Here is a 6,000-nt window from a genome sequence, read left to right as displayed (position 1 = left end):
TATTAAACAAGAGTGCCTAATCTAGAGACAAAGAAACCATCCTGTTATTTCTAAAAGATTGATGAGAATCGAACAGCACTTTGGTACCAGAACATATTTAAGAAGCCAAAGAGAGGAGATGATTACACTATCCTACAAGCACTTTTGAGCACTGATATGCTCCTTCTGTTTCTTGCAACATTCTGTGGACTGGGATCAAGCTTAACTGCAGTGGATAACTTGGGACAGATAGGAGAATCATTAGGATATCCCACAAAAACCATAAAGTCGTTCGTTTCACTTCTCAGTATATGGAACTTGTTTGGAAGAATCTTTTCTGGTTTCGTCTCTGAAACTCTTCTTGTCAAGTACAAATTTCCGAGAACTCTAATGATGACATTAGTCCTACGCTTGGCTTGCTCTGGTTATCTCCTTATTGCCTTTCCTCTCAATGGCTCAGTTTATGTAGCTTCCATCATAATTGGATTCTCATTTGGTACACAATTGCCGCTGATTTTTACCATCATTTCCGAGCTTTTTGGCCTAAAACATTACTCGACGTTGTTCAATTGCAGACAGTTGGCTAGCCCTCTTGGCTCATATATCCTAAATGTTAAGGTCACCGGACCTCTTTATGATAGAGAGGCATTGAAAATCTTGTTAGGAGGCGAATTACTAGGTCATCCATGAAGGATCTGACATGCACTGGAACTCAATGTTATAGGATGCCCTTTATCGTATTGGCTAGCATTACCCTCTTTGGAGCTCTTGCAACATTGATTTTGGTTGCTAGAACTAGGGAATTCTACAGAAGTGATATTTATAAAAAGTTCAGAGATGCAGCAGAGGCAGTGTCGCGCCCCACTTTTCGATCGTGTGAATGTGAGTGATGAAGTGTGGTGTGAATGTGTGCAAAATGGAAAGTAAAAAGGCCATGGGACTTTGGAAAGCGACGATTTGGCCAAATGAAATTTTAAAAAGGATTTTTAAATATGAAAACGGAGTCGCCACTTGGTATAGATTTGGGGTGTACCAAGTCACCCGAAAAGTGTTTTTTAAAGACAAAGTAGTAAAACCCTTTTTAAAACGACTCCTAGTCCACGTAAGCCAAAGAAAAAGGTTCGGGGGTCACGTTTGACAAAGGGGAAGGCAAGGATAGAATCCAAGGCACCCCTTTGACCTAGCCAAGGCTAGTTGCGCGACTTAACCTTACCTTTCCTAATTTTCTACCCAATATATGTATCGCGTATTGGATATGTCTATATGAATGCAAGAACCTAGACCTAGGGGGATTGGGGGAAATTTCTCTTCAAAGGTTGAGTGGTGCCAATCACATTAATTGTGAAGCCCAGTAATGATCCTTTTGGAGAGGTCACACCTAAACCTAAATGACGTGAAAAATGAGTGGAATGCATGCCATATGAAAGTGTGAGTTTGTGTGAAGTGAGAAAAATGATAAAAGTAATAAGATAAGAGTGAAGGTGTGCAAATGTAGATGAAAGTACTCGTGTGCGAGTGAAGATAAAATGTTCGTGTGCAAGTGGAGATAAAAAGTGTTCGTGTGCAAGTGAAGGGATATGAAGGTGCATGTGTGAAAATGAGACAAAAGTGAAAGTGTAATGATAGAGTGGATTGGGAATGCATGAGCCTAGGGAATTCATGCATATTGGGTACGGGGAGACCTAAATCGTGACTTGATTTTCCCTTTGATTAGAAGGCAAAACTAGCGTGCTAAGGCTATCGAGTAGCCACACTCGCTCGTTTCCCTTATCGGAAGGGGACACTCAAGCAAAATGAACCCTATAACTAGCATGAAATGCAAAAATCCTAAAATGGAGGGAAAACGGGCTCGAGGATCATGCCAAATGATAAAACTAAGGAAAAAATGCATGAAAATGTAGTGAGCAAGCAAATGATGTGCTAACGAGGGGAAATCCCTACGGGTCTAGCGTTGGACTAGCCCATTCTTTGAACTCCGACTAGCGTTGGACTAGCGGAAACGTACATTCATCCATTCCATTCATTCATGGCTATGAAAGCAAGTAGACATGCCAAAACGCTCGTAAACACGTAGCACGTAGCACTTAGCATGCTCGACTAGATGCAAGAGCCTAATAAAGCAATTAAACATGTAGCAACAAAAGCAAGCAACCAAGGGGAAGGGGAAATGGACCAGATGCTCTCCGAGCCCTATCTATTACAAGCCAAGAGGTGTACACATACCCCATAAAAGCATAAAGGGAAAGGGGAAATGGACAAGATGCTCTTCGAGCCCTATCTATTACAAGCCAAGAGGTGTACACATACCCCATAAAACTTAAATAAAAGTAAAGCAAGTAAATGCACGCAAGGAGGTAAGGAAAGCGGAGTAGGCATGCATATTCACATAACACGTAGGAGCACGTAGGGTCAAATGAAGTGCAAATAAAGGGGTAGAATGTACCTCCCTTGAATCGACGCCCTAATGTAGTGAAGTTACTAATTTACCCTCCAAAATAATAAAAAGGTCAAGGTACCATTTAAATTATCAAATAAATCAGAGAAAATGGAAACAAACGTCAAATAAAAATTAAAGAGGTCCAAAGGGCCAATTTATTACTATTATAGACACTAAAGGACTAAAGCATAAAATAAAATTAAGAATCTAAGGTGAAACTTACCAAATCAAACTAGAAAATTCGCAAAATAGGTAAATGAGGAGCAAGTTACTAGTATCTAAGCAACAAAATGCCAAAAAATCCAAGAAAAACCAAATTAACTACAAGTCTAGGAAAAAGAAATTATTAGACCCTTCAAATTCATTCTACAACTCTTTAGGTATCTACCCAAAATAAATCAAGATGAATTAAAGAGGGAATGGCATGTTAGGAGGATAAAATTAATTAAGTTTTCCAATTAATTGGGCCATGGATGCATTAGATGGAAGCCAAAGGGTTGGAGTGCAATTTTTGAAAGCCATTTTACATGCAAGTTTCATGCAACCACGTAAAGAATGCTTCTGCAAACATTTGCTTAGGCTTTGAAGCCTTTACACTTTGCATGACAGATTTTCTAAGAAAACGAGGCAAAACTTTCAAACCAAATCCAACTTCAAGTTCCTACCAAATTTATTATGCATGCAAGAGCCAAAACGAAGATGATTTCTATGCAAAATTGGTACAAAACCATTCCAGCAACAAAACGAAGCTTGCTGCAATTTTCTTTTCCAGCCACAGCTTATCATGCAAACCAGATTTCTGGCCCAAATACAATGCTTTGATTAGATATTCTTCATCTCAACATCGCAGCCTCAGAACTGAGCAACAAAACTTCATGATAATCACAAACCAAAGACCAAAAATTTGAGAAGATATCATACCAGAAATCTGAAAGTAAGTGCAGAAATGGTCTCGGTAGCCTGTTTGTTTGCTTTTCAGCAAGGTGTTCGATCATGGTTCTAGTATTTTAGACCCTAAACATGCAAACTCAACACCCAACCCCCTATTTCCATTCCCTCAAAACAGATTAAACATGCAACTTAGGTGGAAAGACTTGATGTGCAGCTACGGAAGAGAAGACAGAACAGAAAATTCAATTCCTTTTGTTGTTTGCTGCGGAATTTTCTGCAGCTATGAGCTCATGTAGATTAAAGGCAGAAACATTGCTTTGGACTCCCCATTCATCTACCAAATGCATGCACATTTCCCAAACATCAATCTCAGTAGTGAGGAAACAAAAGAAAAATAGCAAAGAAAGCATCAACGTCCACTTAAAATTTTGAACCAAAACATTCGTGGACATATCAACTCTCGGGTCATGAAGCAAAGACAACATTAGACATTCACACAGGGTGTTCTGAGGCAACATTTGACAACCGTGGAGGCTTATACGTAAATATCAACCAAATAGGGAACAAATCATAAGCTTCAAACAAACCTACGTCTGACCGAGCCAAAGAAGGAAACAGAATTTCTGCAATTCATTGCCCAGGAACATTTCCAATCAGATTTTGTAAACATGCGAGACCTTATAATCATTTTCACTTTGTAATCGCACATTCAACAACAACGAAACAACGGGAAACCAGAAAAACAGATGGCTAAACGAAGAGAGTAAACATCGATAAGCAATGAAAGCTTCGGTTCCACAGATTCCTTCTTGTATATATATGGAATTGAACAAGGGGCTGGAGAGTTACCTTTTTCTGCTTTAAAGATTCGAGATGGTGGGGGAAATCCCCAGGCAGGATGAGCGAACCTCAACAAAAATCGAAAAATCCCAAGTTGCAGCGTTTTAGTATGCCGACGAAACCGACGTAGCAGAGGTGAGATTGCTCCTTTGCGGCCAAATTCGGCGACCCTCCGGCTGTTCTTCCTTCAAGACATCTGAACAAAAATCCCTCCTTTCACTTTGTAGGTTGACCAGAAGTTCACGGCTTCACCAATGGAGCTAAATCGGGGCAGAGAATCCTTGCGAAAGCAGGCTGAAAAATCAGCCTGTTTGTGGGTTTTGCATAGGAAGAAAATTCTGCACTTTCCTTCGTGGTTTCTTGTCTAAAGCTCCTTCTTCCTCCCCAGAGCCCAGCCGCTGTTCTCACCTCCCCTTCCAGCCGTCCCTCTCTGTCTTCCTCACGCTGCTCTCCTCTCTTGTTTTCTAGCTTTTTTAGAATCCCCCCGTCAATATCTTCTCGCTGGTCTGTTTCTCTCCCCGTTAGCCACCCCCCACGAACAAGCTCCCTCTCTTTCAGTCTTTCTTTCACTCTTTCTCTCCCAACACCCTAGCCGTTAGCTTTCCCTTTCCTTTTCTGGTTCCTTCCTCAGCCCCAAGACTCCATCTTGCTCAGCTTTTCTCTCCTCCAACCCGTCACTCTTAGCTCCCCCTAGCTCTGCAGTTTTTCTTTTTCGTTAGCTCTCCTGAAGCCCCCCCCTCTGCGGCTACTGTTTTCATTCCTTTTTTACCCAGTTAACCAACCCCAAAACCCTATGTTCAATGGTCAGCAATCATCCCGTCCAGCCCTCTTTTTTCTTGGTCATTTGATCAGCCTCCCTTTGTCCTTTGCACGCTGCAACAAAAATGCAGCGTGCAAGCCGCGACATCTTTTTTCTTTTTTTCTTTTTTTCTTTTTTTTTAACTTTACAACTAATTAATCAAAAATGATAAAATGAAATATAAATAATAATAATAACAGAGTTACACAAACCAGGTAATAATAATAATAACAAAACAAGAATAATTTTAAACAAAAAACTAAACAAAAATGGCCATTTTTAAATTTTCCTATTTTCCATTTTTCATCATTTTCTTTTTCCTCAAAATAACTTAATAAAAATAACTAAAGTGCCCAAAGATTGAATAAACGTATTTTTGTGAACAAATTTTCCTTTTTCCCTTTTTCTCTTTTTTTTCATTTTTCCAATCCAACTAAAGCCTATTTTTTGAATTTTTCTTTTCAAGAAAGAATTGAATAAAAACAAAATGACTACAACATATTTTTGATGTTTTCCTTTTCTTTTTTTTAACAACTCTACGCTAATTTTTAACTTAAAAGCTAAAACTAAAAATTAAAAATAAACAACGAATGCAAGCAATCTAAAATGAAAATCATGAAATAGATGCCACATAAAATTATTCAAAATTTGGTGTCTACAGTTTGCCCCTCTTTGTCTGAGTTTTGAAAAAACTTGAGACAAAGAAGTAGACACCAAATACTTACCTGTGTTATTCGGCTGCGAAAGATTCCAACGAACAGGAATTCTAATACGGGACTGACCCGAACATGAAAAATAATACGGGACTTACCCGAACAGAAATTTAAAACGGGACTGACCCGAACAGGAATTTTGAAATCGGGACTGACCCGAACAGGAATTTAAAATTGGGATAGACCTACGGGATAGACCCGGACAGAAATGTAAAATTGGGATTGACTAGAGATAGAAAATTCAAATCATGGGACTGGCCCGAACAGGCTTTAATCACGGGACTGACCCGAATAAGCTTTGAATTGTGGGACTGACCCGAAAATGCTCTTGATCGTGGGAC

The 6,000-nt window shown here is 39.5% G+C and overlaps 1 pseudogene; it reads left to right on the top strand.

Moving 5' to 3' along the window:
- LOC113759724 overlaps window positions 1-869 on the top strand; it is a 38,253-nt pseudogene extending 37,384 nt beyond the window's left edge.
- The last annotated feature ends 5,131 nt before the right edge of the window (window positions 870-6,000 follow it).

The sequence above is a fragment of the Coffea eugenioides genome, chromosome 2, assembly GCF_003713205.1.
Source record: "Coffea eugenioides isolate CCC68of chromosome 2, Ceug_1.0, whole genome shotgun sequence".
NCBI lineage: Eukaryota > Viridiplantae > Streptophyta > Magnoliopsida > Gentianales > Rubiaceae > Coffea > Coffea eugenioides.
The sequence above is the reverse complement of the archived record's forward strand: the minus strand, read 5'-3'. Positions and strand labels throughout refer to the sequence as shown.